At 41.8% G+C, this 21,462-nt stretch overlaps 1 protein-coding gene across 2 annotated transcripts in view; it reads right to left on the bottom strand.

Moving 5' to 3' along the window:
* AFF2 (ALF transcription elongation factor 2) overlaps window positions 1-21,462 on the bottom strand; it is an 855,266-nt gene that overhangs the window by 709,579 nt on the left and 124,225 nt on the right. The window lies entirely within an intron of this gene.

Below are 21,462 nucleotides of genomic sequence, written 5' to 3'. Positions count from 1 at the left end.
AGTTATTTTGTGTTACAAGAATTCTGTTTCATTCAATTAAATTATATTTCGGAGCGTGATATGCGATTCAATGTTTCCTCCTTCGGTATGCCTTGAAGCTCTTTCAGGAAATATTGCGCTCAGTGTTAAATGATGTGAGTTGGTTTTCGAGGGTACCATATACATTGCTCAGTATATTATTTGATGTCCGTGATGTTTTGCCGCATTGTTTTTCAAAGTCTATAACATGCAAATAAATTCACTGCTTTGCAATTGCACGGAGGCTGCCGATTTCCCACCTACGCCAAAGATGTTGTGCTGAAGCGTAAAAGAAACACAGTTAATCTCCCCCGAACTCCATCCCCTTTAATTCCTGACGGAGCCCTGGGAGTTTATGTTTCATATTCAGAAAGCTCTCTGTAGCAGCCCGCGGGGAGACGAGTAGCAATGAAGAAATGTCCTCACTCTGAAGCCGGCTCTTTATTGGGCTGCGAAAGGCACAGTCTGTTCTGAGTGGCTTTTTAATTTCTCCTGATTAACCCTGTCAGGCTTATCATCGGTGGATTCAGTGTCAGAAAAATGAAAAGAAATACCTTTTCGCGGCTACATGTCTCTCCCTGCTCCTTTTCCCTTTATCTGTTTCATGATTCTCGTCTAATATTTAAAGGGAAAAGTTTTCAAAGTCTGTCAAGATGATTGCCTCGCGGCGGCGGAGGGGCTCCCGCTGTGCGAGGGATGATTAGAGCTTTCTCGGACCTCCCCGCTGCTAAAGCCGGCCTATTTTACCTCTCATCTGGGTACACGGAGCGGAGACTGCAGCTGAGTTCCGCGCTATCAGTTACCTCCACGCCAAGAGGCATAAGCCGTCACCTCGTCTCCGCTGTGAGCACAGGCAGCCATGGTCTCAGCTTGCTCTGCCACATCCCCCGCACGCTAATGCCAATATTAAAGTGGAAAGCTACCAGGTATTTTAGAGACAGATGTATGGAGACGGCTAGTCTGGCTGCCATTCAAAGTGGGCGATATGAAGGCATGTTTAAAGCGTTTGTCTGAATTGAGCTCAGGTTGGGTTATTTTTTCTGCAAAGCGCAAAGAAGCTTGCAATTTACAAGTGCTAGTAAACAAAACATAGCAACTTATTTATGTATATTTATATGTATCTATATATATCTATTTTATTTTTTTTGATGATGAAAAAAAGAGTATCTTTGTGAGTTGAGGGCTTATGACAAAGGTTTCTCAAATGCTACTAATTTTGTAGGGTTCTCAAAAGTTCCAGTTCATGCACACCTAAAATACGCACATGGTACAAAGTTCGAAAATGTTATCCTTTTTTATTCATTCACTGATGTAATATAAAATACAATACAGAGTTGGCTATACTCGGAGTCGGGATGCAGCTGATAAAACTTGCATGAGGCATAGTAGTGGGTAGAATGACAATGTATTTAGAAAATGGACTATTTAATATGTTAGGATTGCATTTTAGAACACTATTGAAATGCTATTGAAATGCTCGCTCTAGAAAATGACTTACACATGAAAACATAAATACACTTTGTTAGAATATTAATAAATAAACTGAAAATATATCTTATTATATGTATGCAGAAGTGGAAGAAGCCATTAGAAATGCTTCATTAATAGATATGTATTTTTCCAAATTTTGCACCAGGTAACCATACTTAAGCCTGTTCAATGATTAGGCCCAAAGCTTTGCTTTCGACCTTTGACCTTGTAGTAAAGCATTCGGTGTGACTGCCTAGCATTGATGTAATCTTTAGAAATGTGCTGACTCTTACATCATGTTCATCTTAGTTCCTCACCCCAAGTTAGATCATTTTACTACAGTACAATGAACGTATTAAAAATTGTATAGACTAAATGGTGACATAGACTTTATAAATGTTGCTTCCAAATAACTAAATATTTGCTTTCACATTACTGACTAGCCTTTATCAATTCAATAAGCTTACAGTGCATTTGTTATCATAGGTAAGAAGAGGGTTCTCATGGGAGCCTTCCCTCACGTAACAAAAAAGAAAACTGTATCAAACTCGACTACAAGAGTACAGACTGTGGGAATCGGAGGAAGATGCATCATACGATGGACAAAAACACCTCATGAACTGTTCTGAATGGACAGCAAGTGAAGACACCGTCAAAGTTGTTATTTGTGTGAAAAAAATAATAGTGAGTGTTCCTATCTAGTTTGTCAGACACACCTCTTTATACTTTGCCCAGTCCGGTGGTCCTGCTGCTGGGTTTTCTTTTGTCAAAAGACTCTTCCCTACCGAGAGTTGATTGCCCTTAGATATACCTGAGGTGATTTGCTTCTTATTAAATTGGTGATCCATGCTACTGCACCCATCGCCTTCCTAAAATACAGTTGGTATTGCAACTGTGGGGAACTCAGCTGAGTTTCCAGAACTACTCTTGATGAGAAGTTCATCTCTTTTCATTCTCTCTTTTCGAAATGGGACTCCTTATGGGTTCTTTGAATTTCTTTATGGAACACTTTCTTTAATGCTGATTTCTATCCATTTCTTATATTTCAGTAAACAACTAAACTCAATAAAGAAAAGTAGAAACTCTAACCTTATGATAAAATAAAGGTTTTACAACTTTCCCAACCTCTTGTCATTGACTCATTGCAAATTCTAAATGTCCATGATATTTTTTAATGACTTTCTTTAGGGAACTCTAATCCTCCAAAAGGTGTAAAAGGTCCATTGATCGCGCCGGAGCCCCTGGGATTCTCCATGGTGATATTTGTAAAAAGCATGAACCATCTTGGAGTGTCCTTCCTGGGCTCCAGCAGTTGCTCACTATTGACTGCCACTATCCGGCATTGCAATAACAAAGTTTTGTATTAGAAAATCATACCACCATTCTGCATCACTTCTGATTGCATTTCCATAAAGATGACTAAGGGAAACATACTGGCCCACATCGTGGAAGGGTTAAATAGCTCAGTCTATTGCTGGGCATTATCAATACTCTATGATTATTATCTGGTGGTGACTATTGCAAATGCTGCTCCAAATTGAACATTCTTGTTGGACACTAGCACTACCACAAGGGCCAGCTTAAAAGGCCCAGTGTGTGGGCTGGTTTCTTGCTACAATCATGGCCCACAAGACCAAATAAAACACTGGTCATTTCATGCCTACCTGTGGGCAGTGCCTAAGTGATGTGTGTGAATTAATGGGAAACAAAAACTGTGAAACCAAATTGAAGGAAACCAAATTATGGAAAACTAATTCTAAGGAAAGAGAATTTTTAGGAAATACAATACAAATTGAAAATCAAAGGAAACATTTTAAAGGAAAGATAATTTTAAGCAAAGTCAAAAATTGCATAAAACGTGGGTGGAGTTTAGGACTACTGTGGGGGTTTGTGTTCAGGGAGGAGTAATGTTTTGGGTGATGAGGGGTTTTTAGGTAACAGAGATAATTACAGTTTGGGCATAGAAAGAGGGGGTTTTTATGGGTTTTAGGGTTCAGAGATGGGTGGAGTGTAGGGGTGGTGAGGAGTGTTTAGGGTTCATGGATGAGTGGTGTTTAGGTGTGTGAGGTATTTCTAAGTTCCAGGGATGGGTGGAGTGTTAGGCTGGTGAGGGCTTTTAGGGTTCATGGAGGACAGAGTTTAGGGCTTGTGAGTTTTTTTGAAGTTCAAATATGGGTAGTGGCTGATTTGGTGAAGATTTTTAGGGGTCAGGATGGGGTGGAGTTTCATGAGGTGAGGGGTTTTAAGGATTATGAGATAGGTGGAGTTTAGATGTAGAAAGGGTTTTTGGGTTCAGGGATGAGTAGTTTAGGGTGATGAGTTCTTTTTGGTCATGGCTCGCTGGTTTCTGAGGGCATTGGTTCACTGGTAGGTGGAGTTTGGGTGTGCTTAGGTGTTTTAAGGGGTATGGTATGGATGGGGATTAGGCATATAAAGGGTTTTTTAGGGTTAAGGAATGGTTGGAGTTAGGGTTAGTGAGTGAGCTTATAGTTCAGGAATGGTGGATTTGTGGGGAGAAAGAACTTTTAGGCTTCAGGGATGAGTGTAGTTTAGGTGTGGTGAGAGAATTACGGGGGTCGGGATTGTTGGTTTTTAAGGGTTGTGAGGGGTCAGCGATGGATGGTGTTTACAGGTGGTGATGGGACAGCAAATTAAAAGCATCTGAAGTAATTGTTTAGCAATTTAAACAATATAAATATGAAATAATTTCCCCTGAAGTAAAGCACTGAACTATCTTCAACAAAACTGTTTCTCAAAGTAAGACCTGCACCCATTGCATTTACGCTTTAGAAAGAAGCATTTGACCGTGGCCCATGCTATTAAATGTCAGCACATTGAATACCAAGGCTGCATAGTCCTGAATTCCACCCACACCTCTATAATCCACTGTCAGACACTGCCTACCCCTTTCTCACTCTTGCAGGTCCCTGCTTTGTGATGTTGTTTCTATCTTTCTCATCATCCTTTTCCGTTTGTGTGTTTCTTGCTCTGTTGTTCTCAGGCAGCAAATATCTGATGTGGAAAAATAAGTGCTGGTCCTCAAAAATGAGTGCTGGTGGCCCCCACTGGCAACCATCTGCTCAAATTATGCACTGCTAGTTACTCATATTAATACATTGGTCCCAGGGACATTGCAGCTATGGCTCTTATGTATTACCCATGTATAGGTGTTCCAAAGTGATTAAGCCTTTTTTATATTACTGCTAGCAACCCTGCCTGATGCACTGAGGCGATCCCGACTGATATTCTTGCATGGCCAGGCCACTAATGTGATTATGTTTCCTATGGTCACCATTTAAACACTAATATTATTAGTAGCTCTGGATAATTTTAATTGAATCTTACTACAGAAAAGGTTGGAGATCCCTGGGTTATGTTATGTTAGGTGGACAGCCTGCCAGATCTGCAAAGTCTCTGCGAAGCAACACGGTCTTACCTCGCCGCCATTACTTGTATCCTTGAGATAGTTCAAAGATACTCACTTTTCTCTCGTCTGACAAAACAGGGGTGTGACTCTGCCTGTCTGCACAGTCCTGTGCTGTTGTTGTTCTTCGCCACGAGGGTATCCTGGCTCATTTGACCACCTCCTCGGCCATCCTACTGTCTCCCCCGCCGCTGCTGCCTTTCCATCTCGGCACGGGCGCTGAGAAGGGGGGACTACAACTCCCAGGGTCCTCTGCGGCAGGAGCCGCCGCTGCTGATTCGCGCGTCTGGAGGCGCTTTAAAATCAAGGCCAGCCCCGGGGGAGCGGGTGTGACTCTGCCTGTCTGCACGGTCCTGTGCTGTTGTTGTTCTTCGCCACGAGAGTATCCTGGCACATTTGACCACCTCCTCGGCCATCCTGCTGTCCCTGTCTCCCCCCGCCGCCGCTGCCTTTCCATCTCGGCACGGGTGCTGAGAAGGGGGGACTACAACTCCCAGGGTCCTCTGCGGCAGGAGCCGCCGCTGCTGATTCGCGCGCCTGGAGGCGCTTTAAAATCAAGGCCAGCCCCCGCATCGAGGGACGCGCGCGGGCGTCGCGTGGCTAAGCCAGGGCAAAGGGCGGGCCGTCTGTGGCCATCAGGGGCCAGAGGAGGCCGGGCCGGGCCACCCCCCATTGACTCGCAGTTCAATGCAAACCATTCCCTCAGGTGACTGTCATATACACACGGGCGGTTGCTACATTAAATCGCTGTTCATTGTTGAATCAGGGTGTGTTTAGAATTGTATAAGTATGAATAGACGTAAGGGTGTGGTGGGGACACTTGATGCATTCATGATTAGGGCAGAGAGCTTACTCACGCATGAGATCGAGCTAACTGAGCGGCGACTATCCCTAGATTTACTAACGGCTCAAAGACGCTCTTCATTTGAAGCTCTAACCCAGGGAGACATTTTACATCCCCAGCTCCCTGTATCACTCACCCTTCCTCTTATGTCTGAGGCATCTTCTCCCCAATCCTCCTTATTAGTAATTCCGGACTCCCCCTCTGTTACTATCCTAAGTAGACAAAAAGTTCGGACTCGATCTCGCAATTCTAAAATTTCTATTGAGTCTAAACCTAAGGAACCACCGGCCAAACGCAAAAGGGGCCCCAATCTTAAATCTAAGGGTGGGCGTAGTGGGCGTAGTGGGGCTACGTGAAGCAGCACGTAGTGTGCCCGAATCTACGCAAACTACGTGCTTCGCGTAGCCCCACTACGCGCCACCTGCCACCCACCCACCCTACTTTTAAAAGATAAAATTAATTTGTAATAAAGCAAATTAAAGGCACTTACCTGACGCGCGGCGTCTCCCGGGGCTCCCTCTTCCTGGTTTTCAATTTACCTGACAAATGCGCATGCGCGGACGCCCGCGCATGCACATTTCTTGCGAGAAATGCGCATGCGCGGGCGTCCGCGCATGCGCATTTGTCAGGAAAATTGAAAACCAGGAAGAGGGAGCCCCGGGAGACGCCGCGCGTCAGGTAAGTGCCTTTAATTTGCTTTATTACAAATTTATTTTAGCTTTTAAAAGTAGGGCGGGCGGGAGGCGGGTGGTGGGCGGCAGGCAGCTACGCTTCGCCCTCGCGTGTGCGTAGGCGCTGCCTGCTTCGCCTACTTCGAAAACTGCGAAGCAGGCAGCGCTACGTACACTACGTGGGCGAAGCGTAGTGTCGTGCCCAGGGTTACTTAAATCCAAATCCCACAACTGCTCTGAAGTTCTTAGTGCTGTCCCCTTAAAAATGCCAGCTGCTCCAACTACCGTGTCTGCTGGCACCCAAACTGATGACATAATTTGCTCTCCAAGCAAGGATGACATTATGGCTGCCTTGGAGTCGGGCTTGAGAGCAATAGTTAGCCACTCCAAGGCCTTATTTGATAAAAACTTCTCTTCTCTACAGGAAAGACTTGCATGCATGGAGCAATTGTTAACCCAGGAGCCAGTTTCCGATCTCCCGGTTGATAACCGCAATCCCCTAGTTACAACCATTCATATGCAGGGGGATTCTGCTAACCTAGGTCTCGGGACGGCTGACGCTAACAATAGGGCCCAGTGTCCACCTAGTAGCCCACAGCATCATCACTCTGCGATTGTTCTTCCCCAAACATCGGACCATGAAGCAAGACAATCCACCATAGATTCAATGCCGCCAAGGACTTTTCCTAAAACCGAGGCTCTGAATCATCCCCCTGCCTCCTATCCTTATGTGATAGTTTTGGCAGGAGTTCCCTGCTTGTCAGGTTCTAGGAAGGAGTCATGGGTGGACCTTCGAAACAAATGTGTGGATTGGCTGAGGAAACACAAAGGGTTCGATCCAGCCAGATTGCACGAAATCCTAATGGTACGAAGAGTGGGATGGGTGGGCGAATCTGTTAAAAACATTACAGGTGATTGTATTGTTATTAATTTTCGTAGACCCCACACTGTTCGGTATCTAATGCAAACCCGTGAGTTATCGCCGGGTCTAAAGTCGAATATATGTATGTTTACCCTTGGTTATTTTTACAAACCCATTATTAATGCACGTGCACCCACGCTCAAGGCCCTTCCTTTGGTTAATCGCTTCTCAGCTTTGTCAGATTTAGATGTTCCCGACTGACAACCAAGAATGAGTGTTGAACCCCTTGCCCTGTTACAGATTGAGGCTACTCCTGCTCTTTCCCCAGTACCAGTACTTGTCATTCAAAATAGCCTAGACAGTCACTCAGGGAGAGTTGTGTCAAAAGCGGGCACCTAAAATGTTTTAAGTTGGAACGTAGCAGGCCTCCAACAGAGATTACGCGATCCCGGGTGGCTCAGCTTAATTCAGAGTCACGACATAATCATGTTACAGGAGAAATGGGCCACTACGGAACTGCATGTTAACGGGTTCCATTGTTATAACACTCTGGCAACCAAATCCAGAATGGGCCGTCCCTCGGGAGGCTTATCCACCTGGGTTAATATCTCCGTCGGAGGCACTACTAGGGTTATACCAACGTATAACCAGAATTTCCAGGCCATATTATTCAACCAGAAAATAAGTTTTTTCCTGGTTAACATTTATAATAATGATTTTAGTTCATCGCCAAATATAAACTTTATAAATCTTTTTAACTTTATTACTACTTTGGAATCTAGGCACGACTTTGATGATACTAGCAAATTGCCGAGCCGTGCCTATGTGATTGCCGGAGTGATCAAACAATTTAACATTTTTTATTCTTTTGTAAATTTTACAGTAAATATATCAAATGGTTTTTAACTCCGTATTTCAAACAATTGAAACCAATTAGCCTGGACCTCGCACTTTCGATGATATTGACCCTGGATGATCATGAACTTGTTTTCCGTGTGGGCTCCTTTTTACAAACTGCGGTTCATGCCCGTTTAACTATGTCTTAAAGTAGGAACGAACTGTTGTTTTTATCCTGTAAATATTTGCATATTGTATATTTGCAACGTTTACTGTATCTTGTGCTTTTATGGATTATTATTATCCGAATAAAGTTTTGAAACTTGAAACTTGAAAACAGCAGCCAGTTCTGCTGTTGAAAAGAAAGTATCTGAATTTATTATCACAGCATGTTGCTGCTCGAAGTGCTGTTTTCAGCTGAAGTCATTGTTGGAGAGGTGATTGGAATGTTATATGCTTTCATTTTTTATATCTGCGAATCTATAACCGAACTACGCTCTGTATCCTCCAGGCTTCCACTACACAACTGCATTTATTTTTATGCAAGCATCTTAAAACGAGTTTGCGTGTTCATTCTTTGACTGTTTTTTTCATCTGTCCACAGAATGTTTGGCAACATTGTTATCTCCACTGCATGCCTGCATGCGTTTGTGTGTGAGTATGTCTTTGCACCTAGTTTGTACCGTTGCCATGTGCAGCCTTAAGGACATTTTCAGCTAAACAATGAATTTGTAGGGTGCTGCAAGTTGTTTCCCGAGACCACAAACACCTTGAATTGGCAATTTCACATCAAATGAAACAATACAATGCTTTCTGCAGACCTGAAAGCCTCCTATGTCAAACTGTTGTGAAACATCAGCTCGTCTGACATAAGATAAAAAATACCCTAAAGGTTTAGATTTTTGTTCTCTTGTTCTTGAATGCTGATTGAGTGATTTATAAAGTGCATGACTACTCCTGAGAAGTGTCCCAGTGCTAGAGGAAGTAGCCCATGGTATGCACCCAGAAATTAAGATCTTACTGCCCACAGAGAACAACCAAGTTTTGAGTTTTCTGTGGAATGTGGTCTCAAGGGGGATCAGACTCAATTCGCGTGGGAGCTCATTCCACATTTTTGCAACACAATAAGAGAAAGCTTTATCACCCCTGTGGACACGCTTAAATCGAGGGATCAACAGAAGTGACGCAGGGGCAGAACTCAGCACTTTGGCGGCTGGCACTGGACAAATCCCTTTGCCAGATAGCCAAGAGTGGACAGATGCACTGCCGTGTGAACCAGAACCATGGCTTTAAAAAGGATACAGTTCCTGAGGGGCAGCCAATGGAGGGCTTTCAAGGCCGGCACTCTTCAATCTCATTGGCCTTGAAAGAGGAGTTGGCCTAACGGCTAGGGCGCTCGACCTCGGACCTGGGGAACTGGGTTCGAGTCTCGGTAATGTCACTGAACTTCCTGTGATTCTGGGCAAATCACTTAATCTCCCCGTGCCTAAAAAAGAATGAATGTGTGTCCTCACGTAACGTAACTGGTGCTATGTAAAGCACTCTGATACCTGATTGGATTCGGGTCAAGTTCGCGCTATATAAAACTCTGCAAAAAAAACTGTTAGGGGACAGTATTTAAATACAAGGTGATTCTAGTGGCACATTAATCAAGCCTTTGCACTGCTGGAAAGTCATGCAAAATTACACAAAGTAACACAAAGTCTTAATAAGGTATTTACATTCCAGCTCAAATATTATTTTAGCTAGAAAGTTACCCCTAAAGTAGTACAAACAGTGTCTTGTGCAGCTTTGTGCTACTTTCATCACAGGGGAATTCCATGGGTGGTACTTGGGTGTTTCAAGGCGACCACCCATGGATTTTGATGCAAAGCCATATCTAGAAAGTGTGTCAGACATGGTTTTTGAATGAAAAATCAGGGCTCCTTGAGACAGGCGATAATTTGGAGAAAATGACTTATTTATCCTAACATTTCACACATTGCATGTGTGCTGCATTGTACAGCACTGTACAGCACTCATATAATATTTTACATGTTTTTAAGTTTCTCTCAGCACAGTATTTTGAACTGGAAGGGTGCCCTTCTAGTACAATTCCTCTGCAGAGAAATAAAAAAACGTTGTACGTTTATTCATCCAATTGTTTGCCTCTGTATTAGGAATAAGGCGTTCCCAACATGCACCCTGAGAACAAAGACCAGGGAATGACCCTCCACTATCCTGGAACCAAATCTATGCTAGACAATGACTGGCCATTTGTGGCACTGATGGTAAAAGGTGAGCAAAGAAGGCAACAATCCTGTTTTCTCTTTGCCACAAACCCACAGAACAAAATGGCAGTGGCAGCTTCACTCAGTCTAGCTGCAGCTGCTTCTTTTGTTCACTTTCATTGTTGCCTCCTCTTCACCCTATTCCCGCTTCTTCCTTTTCAAGTTATCCTTTGTCTGCCCTTTATTTACTGATACTCACCCTTATGATGAAACTGATGAATAAAAACTAGGCCTGCATAATTCATGCAATTTCGGGAATTACACATTTTACATGAAATTCCCGGAATTACAGAGTTGCGCCACTTTGCGTGATTATTCACCATTGATGGTAATAATTTACAGAGACTGACACAATTCACAGTAAGTCATGGATAACATTTACTGCAAATACACAGGAGCAACAGAAAGCGATTGGCTGTAGTTCATGGTGTTCTTGTTTAACGGCATCCTCGGGCAAAAATGGTCACAAGAATGTATTTCCAGCTAAAATATACCTCAAAATGGTGGATTTGCATCTCACATAATTACACGTAATGTAGCCGAAATTTTGTGTAATTATACGAAAGCAAATCATGCAAATTTCGCACACCCCTAATAAAAACCATCTGTCACTCATGAATTTACCTGCTCCAAGCCATGACACTCAGTCATAAGCACCCTCAGGTAGAGCAGAGGGGGAGCTCAGAATGATGCTTGCCTGGGCCCTGGATTTGTAATATGCTGCTTAGCACTTACTAGCACTGACAGTCCTAGCATGCATCATATCTGATACTGACTGGCTGGGAGAGTTGTCAGCAGCCTTGCCAGTTTCACCTTCAAACCAGTAGGGTAAAATGGGAAGCTGACGACTATCCAAGTGCAGAGCAACATCAAGGTGATGCAGCCACAGACCGGAACAGCTGCTGGCGTCCTTACCTACACCACCTTCACACAGGTGAAGATGCCAGTGTAGCTATTAGGTCCTCAAACATGGAGAAAGGGGCACACAAAGTTTACTACCAAAATCAAAGGCAAGATGGGGATTAGGTTGTGAAGAGTGTATGTTGCCCTCAGATTTTGCTTCTCCTCTCCTGGGCTTGTCCAAATATTTGGCCAGACAATTGGTATTCATAGGGCGTCTAATCTGCAGTGTTTTGCCTCTTTTGAAAGCATTCAGACGAGAGACTGGGGTTTGAGGACTCCCCCTGGATGTGTCCGAGTCCTCCCTTAGATGTGGCGTGCTTATCCTGCTTTCACGTGGATTCAGAGTATTAAGGATGAATATAGGGGTGCTGCTATACTTGTTCCACATATTGGTGGATGGAGTTGCTGCTTTTGTTTAAACAGATTACAGAGGTTCAAGAATCAGTTTCTAGACGTCTTGAATCTAGCAAAGACACATTCATTTTTTGGGGCTTCAAATTATAATTTTGATTCGATTGTTGGTTCTTAAACTGGTTTGAGACTCCAACTGGCCAATTGCTGGTATTTCTTTTCCGTTTCATTTTTTAAATACAAAATACTCATAAGTTTACAGGAAAACAGAGTTCTAGGTTCGCAGGGACTCTTGGTTGTACAAAAGCTCAGTTCTGTCAAATTTGGAATAGTTTTGTTTAGTGGTTTTTCCTGCGTGCTTGAGTTAACATTATTATGGTAATTTAATGGGAAACACTGCATTTGGAAGGCCCTCAAATTTGGCCTCTTTACGGGCCACATCCTCTCTACTGTATCACTTGGCAGGAGATTGTTGAATGAATGTTGACTTTTTCCAAGTCATCTACTAAAACTTCAAACACATTGCCTTCGATTTGTAATATTTATAGTATTTCCATTCAAATGGCTAGACTAAGGAACATCATAATCTGGACAATAAACGTGCATTTTACAAATGCTAGTTATTTTGAATCCATTTATCGGAAATATTAATTGAATATTTCAGTAAAATGTTATAACGTGTTGGTGCAGGAGACCTCTGTAAAAGAACACTAGACATTCACTACAAAGGAAGCATTTGAGAAGCTAAATTCAGACAGGGAATCATGTTCCAAGCATTAACTGCTGTGCGCAAAATGCTCTCGAAGGTTAATCAATTCCGTTTATAATATTGAAAGAACAATGTTCATGGCATCCATTAATACTTGATTTATTCAGCTGAGAAATTGAACACCAGACACAGCTCTGTGTGAACCTGGTGCTGTGTAAACATACTGAAATACTTTTTTAGTTTATAAAAGACAATAGTTTTAAATACCAATGCTGGTCTAGGTTTCTGAGGACTGACTTTATATGTTCTAATCACAGATACATTAAAGGGTGTACTTAGTGTCCCCAAACCTCATAGTTTCAGACTACATTTAATATTAAAATTGATAAAAACTACGACTCTCAGGAAATAGAAAATTCGGATTTGGCTGATAAAATATCCCAATATTATAATCAACAGGAGGACAAAGTTCCTATGCCAGGGTGCAAAAAGTCACCCATGCATCAGGGTGCAAAAAGTCCCCCGTGTAGTGAAACGAGAAAGAAAAAGGAAAAGAAACAATAAGGAAGAGAAGAAATCCTAGGTATAGAAGACCCAAATGTGAGAGGGAAGGTCATTCTTCATCCTCTGCTGCCCTCACACACCCCAAGGGGTGTCATGCTTCATCATCGGGCGTTTGCTCCTCGTAGGGCCGGCGCTGCAATTCCCTCCGGGTCCCCCGAAGGGTCACTTTATCGCAGATCTTTTAAAGGATTGCCGGATGGTGCATGAGGGTGTGTGGGGAGTGGATCATGAAGAGGGTAATAAAAATACGTGCAATGTGAAAGGATAATAAAATGCATTCAAGGGTAAGCATGCAGCGATATGATTTAATAGTATACCCTTGGCAGTCCAAAAAACTGCTAAAAAATGTATTGACCCAAAAAGGCCTATTTGCCAGGTTGTCAATATACAAGGCCAACATGTTTCGCGCCTCCGTCGCCCGTAGGTCGTTAGCGCTTCTTCAGGACCAACATGATAAGAAAGTGAAGTGCACGTGAAAAGTTGAATATAAAGATAAAAGTTAACCCTCTTATCTCAGCCAGGGCGGGGCAGAAACCTGTGTACCCTCATTGTGGTTACAGCTGCTAAATGAAGGCCGCTCCTGAATGGTACCTAGGAAAAGAACAAACATGATAGACCACAAGTAAGCACCATTAACAACTTGATGCTTCGCAGTGTGCCACTTCCGTGTGCACAACAATTACATAAAGAAAGAAAGAAATAGACAAGCACCCCCCTCTTTTTTGGTTTCATTGATAAAATATCCCACCATGCCTCCTTTTACACAAATCCATGTAAATGATAAATCCAAATGTATCACTAAAAGTAGCCAAACCTGTATTTGCAAAGCTCCTGCCATCCCAGAGCTACATTACAGATGTATATGGTAGCCCGACAGCATGCGTGTCATTTTATCCACCTCGGGATTGGAAGGATGAGTGAACTCACGGGGAATCAAACCTGTGTCCACGGTTCAAACACAGATGCTGCTAATAGATCGATTATTTCCCTGAGCCATCATATCCAGCACATAGGTAATGTCTGATTATCTTCGTTTATTTACAAAAATTTGAATTTAGCGGTGTTGGACCTTAAGACCTACACACCTATTAAATACTGTTTAAATAATTAAGTACATATAAATAATTTTAGCATGTCTTTCAACTGCACGAACCAAATGAATTCCCATCTGAGCATGTCTAAATTGCAGAAAAACAGAATAAACACTGAAAAGACAATTTTAAATAATCATAGACACGCCTTTAGCACTTAAATGGAAGAGTTTTCTGTAGAAATGATCACTATCCTCCTTGATGATTATGATGGTGATATAGAATCTATAGAGCGCACAAATACTCAATGGTATCCTGCCTCTTGAGGTATACAGAAGATAGCACTGACATATAATTGGAAGAAACGAGTTTTCAACGCCCCATGAAAATTAAGGAGATTGGGGTTCATCAGTGCCTAATTTGAGGTGGTGGTTTCCAGTGCTATGCACCTTATTGCCAACACCGGCTCTTATGGCATCCTGCCACATGGTGGCACTGTTTGTCTTATTGATTTGAGGAGCACAACAGCTGTTGTTTAATAATTAAATATATATTAAAATCACTAATACCTGCCACTCAAAGCTATAAAAATATCTTGGACAGCATGTATTCATCATTGTAATGTACATTTAAAGTGTGACTTGTCACACTTGGATGAGTGTGATGGCTAAAGTGATAGTACTGTCATTAGCAGTGCTAGTGGGAGCAATAGGTGGTGCAAGTTGCAGTGGCCTCCTCGCGAGGGCCCTGGCACTTTTTCTTTTTACACATTAAGCACCTGAGTTCACACAAATGGCTGGTGGGAGTTTGTTCCACGCCTGTGCAGGCAGGTCCAAGAAGAATCATTCCTCTATGGGCATCCTACAAGACGTAGAATCTTTACATTCTGGTTAATTGTGTGGTTGATATGTAGATTTGTTCTCCATTCAAGGGACGCAGAAAACAATGCCACGATTTATATAGGTGCTAAGATATTTCCATAGACAGAAGCATTATTTAGCTTCTATGTTGAGCATCATTTTAATAGCTTAATTGCTTCATGCATTTATGCTGTTCAATGCATTTAATTAATATGTGATGAAGTTCTTTTTACATTTTTGTGTTTTCATGTTTAATGTTTTCACAGATTAGCATATTTTATTCAGCTAATGTGCCGACTAAATGCATTTTGACCCTACATCTTCACGGGCTTAAGAACTGCCCATGGGATAGTAGAGTCCTCGCTCTACCGCACTCACTAGCAGCAGCGACAATTGAGTTTCGAGAAAGCAATTGAGGCACCTTTTTAATTCATCGTTAGTCCCTTCCTGTTTCAGTACATATTATGAGCACAGAAGAAGAAATTGGGTGTGCAGTGCACACTGCATGAATGCAAACATGCACTCTCTGGGAACAAATCACTAAAGTGTTGTTCACCAACACACTCATGGTGAAAATAAGTTTGATGGTGTGCATTCTAAAAGAGTGAAGGTGCTGCAATGAAACCTGAAGGACTGTCTGAGTCTCTAAACCCCCACCTGGAGGCTGCATTTCTACTCTATGAGGCTGTGTGGTTTTAACGGAATACGTATGTTAATTCATAGCTTGAAGAATGTGATTTTGTTTTCAAAAGATATATTCAATTTGATCCACAGAGGACAAGGACGCCTGCACTGAAGGTCATAATGACACTGTCTTTTCTGTTTCCTTCAATATTTGATTATATATTTGTAATTCGTGTTATCCAAATGTATGGCACTGCTTTAGTTTCTATGACAACTTATCTAGAAACATTATTAATTATTCAGGATATCTGTATCTCATGCATCAGAGCGCACAAAGAAATGTGACCAGCCTTGTAAAATGTATGCATACATTTACATTTCAATTAAATTGTACTAAACAGTATATACTTTTTGAAGTAGCAGGGGGCAGGCTTGCAGACGCAATTTAGTTCTCATTAGGTAATAAGCATCAAAGTTTAACAGTGTTCTCCACTCATGGTGAGTATCCAACTCAGCTCCACTAGGTAGGCGGGGTTGAACTTGAGTATGTTTACATCAGTTCACATGCACATTTACATCACTACCCACAACCTTATGCTCATTGGAGAAAAGAGATGTATCAAAAGCAGCCGCGGCCCGTGGAGGGAGTTCCGTGGGGCAGAGAGGCAGGGCGGGGGGTGCTAAAAACTGGAATATGGATAATTGGAGGTAAGTAAACAATTAAATAAATAACACGAATTTCGTAGCGCGCGCTGCATCGCAAAATGCAATGCAGCGCGTGCTACGAAATTCGTTTTATTTATTTAACTGTTTACTTACCTCCAATTATCCATATTCCACTTTTTAGTACCCCCCGCCCCGCCTCTCTGCCCCACGGAACTCCCTCCACGGGCCGCGGCTGATCAAAAGCAAATCGCAACCTATCCTAGAAATTTCAAAGATCAGAAAAAACAAGACACTGAACTAAGCCCTTTCATACCTGGCTGCAAGACTCTGGAACAATCTGTATGGAGATATCATTCCTAAACATAAAGACACCCTGCACTCATTCAGGAAAGACCTGAATACATACGTCTCGAAGACTACCTTCTCTCAAAGGCACCCCCAAACACCCAGCCTGCTGATATTATCATTATCGCTATTCTAGCTCATAATTATCGCCATTGCATTTCTTGTTACAGGTAAAGCACACCACTGCCCATGTAGCAACTAGGTACACTCTATGTACTTACATTCAATAAATAAAACAAAAATACATACGCAAAGTAATGAGATTCTCGAGAACAGATCCAATGGAAGTGGCAGAAACCTGCTGAGAAGTTAAACAGTGTTTAGTTATATATTTTATGGAGAGGCAGCTGCATATCTCAACTAGAACCAAAGGGATGTATGGAGAACTTATTGCACCCTGCCTCGATGTATGGAGAACTCTTTGCACCATGCAGTACTGAAAGGCTAATGGAGGCGCCTATCTCTATAGGCACATCACAGACATATCCACCCACTGACATCCTTCCTTTACTGGAGACCAGGGCAGATTTGACACAGAAATAGGCCAACCATTCTGTTTTTATACTCAAGTGGAACGTGTGGTGTTTCACTTATAAGCTCACTCTGCCTGTCTTAACTGTCTGAGCTTTATTATTCAATATTCACTAGAATGCATAATAGAGAATTAAGTGCAAAGTTTGAAAAAATTATATTCTATTGACAAAAACCTCAAAGCAGAGACCTTTTGAAGAGTATTTTACTGATAATGCACATGTCTTCATTTGGTGGTCAGTGGATTCAATTAAATCATAAAAGCTATTATATAATCTTTATCATCGTTGAAGAACTTTTCACACCTCGCTTTACCATCAAACAAACCAAAAACGATTTCTTAGACATCAACTCTCTATATTGTCTCTACTCTTTTGATCACATCAGATGTAGCAATCATTGTGCTTGCCAATAGTTGTCAATAACATATAATTGTCAGAAGTCCATAATATTCCCCAAAATTAGACAAAAAATGCAATTCATAAAACCCATCTATGATACTGAGAAGTGTAATTTTCCTATTTGAGTTCAAGTTCAAACATGTGCAAACCACATTTCAGATAGAACAGTGAAAGACAATTTTATACCTGAAGATATGTCAGATAGTATTTAGCACGTCAGCACTCTCTTATTAAGATGTTTGTGACTCTTCATCACTTTCACTCATTGCTCCACCGCTCAGTTTCGTAGTTACACCCATTGATGGCTCATGGCTCTCAATAAGGCTAGCAAATGACTGGTCTTATTCCGGACAGCGTGAAGACTGCGTCCGCCAGCACTGAATTGTCATTGGTTATTGCAGGTAGGAGGACTCATTTGGCTCTAGGATTCTCAGAAAGTCAGCCCTAAACAAGGTGTGAATTGTTGAAATGGAAACATCATTTTAATGAAATTATTGTTTTCATAACTTGTGACAACGTATCCCATGGGTGCATTCACAACTTACCTAATAAAGGGCCATATGTAGATAAATTATATTTACCGATTCATAAATACCGAATTTTACTTATTCGATATTTATGAATCGGTAAATAGTATGTAGGTAAACAATCGGTAATTATTACCGATACGGTAAATATCGGTATTTATGAATAGGTATTTACCGAATCGGTAATAATGCATCCCTTCCCATTCATTCCTATGGGCAGCCAGTTACTATTACCGATTCGGTAAATACCGAATCGGTAATAGGGGAAGCATATTCATGGGTGGCAGGGTGTCACATTGAAACCCTGTTGCACCCCTGAATCGTGCATGTGGCGCACATACATGCCCTAAGGGCATGTATGTCTGCCACATGGCACTTTTCAAATAGCACAAAAATGCTTTTTTAAAGGTATTCGTCATTTACCATCAACTTGTAGTTGGTGATAAATAACGAATCCAGAAACCAATAATGCACTCACTTGAGTGCCCCCTACATAGCATTTCAGGATTCGATAATTTACCGAATCGGTATTTTACCGATTTCTTAAAATTCCGATTCGGTAAATTACCGAATCCAGAAAATCAGCCACCTACATCTCAAGTGCCTCAATACCGGTCGGTAACGGGATATTTACCGATTTTCGGCCGTTACCGACCGGTATTTAGGTACCTACATATGGCCCATAGTCTCTGGGAAAGGTTATTGAGCATTATCAGTATATAATCTTGTTTTGCTGGGGAGGAGCTGTTTTTAGAAGTAAGCACACACAAGTCTCAATCCTCTAATTGCACATTTTCAGCAATGGCACATGTGTTGCACTCATGTTCTCAGCTTCATACATTAAATAATAAATTGCATATTTCCTGCATTTCAAATTCCGATCTCACTATTGTAGGGACTAATGTGACGCCAACAAGACTAATGAAATTAAATCGATCATAGTTTTGAAAACATAAGCCCCAATAAATACTTATTTAACAGTTTCTTTTATGTGTGTACCCTCTGTAATTTTCTCTAAACTATGTTTCACGAATTAAGGAGCTATGCAGTGAGCTGTGCTACTTTTCAAATAAATATAAAAGTTTAATAGCATTTCTGGAGCTGAATCTTTAAAAAAGTGTAAGACTAGCAGTCAAAGTTTGCTTCAACAAATGTGTAGATTTACTAAGTCACAAAAATTCCCAGAACCATAGTGGGAAACCTACAAACCAAATGTTACCGAGAATTCAGCAAATATTTTTCCATGTGGCAAAATCCGCCCTCTGAACCCAATTGAGATCATGGGAGTGTATGAAGTTATTGCCCCAAAAATAAAATCACATTTACTTCACCATTTTCGGTGTAAGGTTGAGTGTGCGTGTATGGAGGGGAAATGCGCAGGGAATATTTGTGATTATCAACTAATTCTGACATTGTTGGTGGGCCTTTGCAACTCTATTACTGTGATTATAAGATCAACATGCACTATGAAAACTGCAGCTCTGTGGCACATTTGCAACAGTAGTAAGTTCCATCTGTGAGTGCAAATGTCCACATGTTCTTATACTAGGAATCAAGTCCTGACATTGCTCCTGTAGATTGCATTGTCACTTACCTAAGTGAGAACGTAATGTGCAGAATGTTGGTGAATCGGCTCCTTAATCTGTGTTGACCTTGCTAAAGGATGATTCCCTTATGAATGAGTGTCATCAATTACTTTCTAAATCAAACCATACAGTTATTGCAGATGCCTTGATAGCTATGCTATCCAATATTTCACATAATAATAAAGACAATAAATAGACAAACAGACAATAAAGACAGAAATAATAAACATACAATAATTATGTAAAAAGATAAAATTATCACAGTTACAACAGTTTCATGGCAGAAAAATAGAGTATTTTAATTACATCAATAATTAAATGTAATGCAGTGTTACTTTCATGTGAACCAGTGCATCACTTTAAGGGCAATTGAAAAATTAACATTTCTAAACTGTATGGCGGCAATAATTGTAAAGCTGTCATCTCGTTGCCTTAATTGGCGGGGTCTAGACATACTTACTATTGTTACAAATTTGCTAATCAGCGGCAAATACACTGAATGAAGTGTAAAGGGAAATGGAGACGTGGAAATAGCAACACTTACACCAGCACTTTAATATGCAAGGCTGTCACCAATATTTCTGGATCAGATCCTGTGTCTGTAGCTGGCATCTAATTCCTCAGCACTGACTGTTCTTGGAAAGCACAGGTAATCTTTGTATGCACGCTTGTTTATGTTCCATTAGCAGTGGCCACTGTCTTGTCTTGAGGCTACATCTAGCATGATGGATTAAGCTGGTCCTGGACATCATGTGCAAGGCTACTATGAATGCCCTCTGCACGAGTAGAACCAGATGTCGATGTAAAGAAACTGGCAACTGTTCTAACAAGCGTGTCATAAACAGGAAGTAATATTGGCTCCTGTTGAGGTATTTTTCACTGTTCTAAGATGAGCTGTGTTATTCCTAATATGTGGGTGAATAACTGTGCTTAAAACACAGTGGCATAACAAAAGCCCACGCAGACCCTGCGGTGCTGGGGGGCTCCAGAGTCGGGGGTCCCCCTCCTGCACTGGCAGGCCTCTGCCTTGAGAGTTTCAAACTGGGTCGGGAGCGTAGGGGAGTGTCCTGTATGTTCTTTGAGGGGGGAGGGGCCCTCAAGTTTTGTTACGCCACTGTTGACACATTGAAGTTTAAGATTTTCCTCAATTGGACAGGAGTGCTTCTCCAAGCAAGAGTGAAAGCCCTGCCTACCACAGCACTTGCTCCAAAAGTAAAAAAACAATGAGTTAATTTAAACCTCTTGTAATTACTCTGAAACACATTCTGTTCCACACTTATATGTTCACTGTGCTATTCTAGATAGGGTAGATTGATATGTAACTCAATCCTTTCTCCAAGTCCAGTCGAAACTGCAAGTCTCTGTCCTCCGTAATCAGAGCACAAACAGCACCAGATATATTTTGACTTTGTTTGTCTTCATTAGTGGGGTGCAGCCAATATTTATATACCACATGCTCATGTCTGAGTAGATCCATGCCACCCGTTTGCTACTCTCGAAGAAAAAAAGGTGAATGCAATGAGAAAATAATCTTAGCCACTGGTAAATGTTGCATCCATTATTAGCGTCCCTTGTTGTTTTGCTCTCTGTGTGATTCCAGACAAGGACCAACCACAAGCAAATCAGTTTTGACCCAATTTCAAATCAGCTTTGGCCATAGCCATCCTGAGCTGCTAGGATGAGTGCTCTTTGAATGAGAGCACCAGCTACCCGTTAGCACGATTCAGCCTTGCTTGGCCTCATCAGAGAAATGTATCTTGAGTGTCTATTGGAAAGGAAGCTGTACAGCCCATGCCTTTGCCTGTCCATGCCACAGGCTGGGGCTCACTGAGAAAACAAAAGTGAGGAATACAACTCTTCAATTATTTTCAGGTACCAGTAATTACCAAAGGGGGCATTCTATTCAGTTTACTGGAATTGTGAGTGTTAGAAATGGGATTTCTGGTTGGCTGGGGCAAGCTCCTAAGC

The sequence above is a fragment of the Triturus cristatus genome, chromosome 5_2, assembly GCF_964204655.1.
Source record: "Triturus cristatus chromosome 5_2, aTriCri1.1, whole genome shotgun sequence".
Lineage (NCBI taxonomy): Eukaryota > Metazoa > Chordata > Amphibia > Caudata > Salamandridae > Triturus > Triturus cristatus.
Note: the sequence above shows the minus strand (reverse complement) of the source record. Positions and strands in the feature narration are given on the sequence as shown.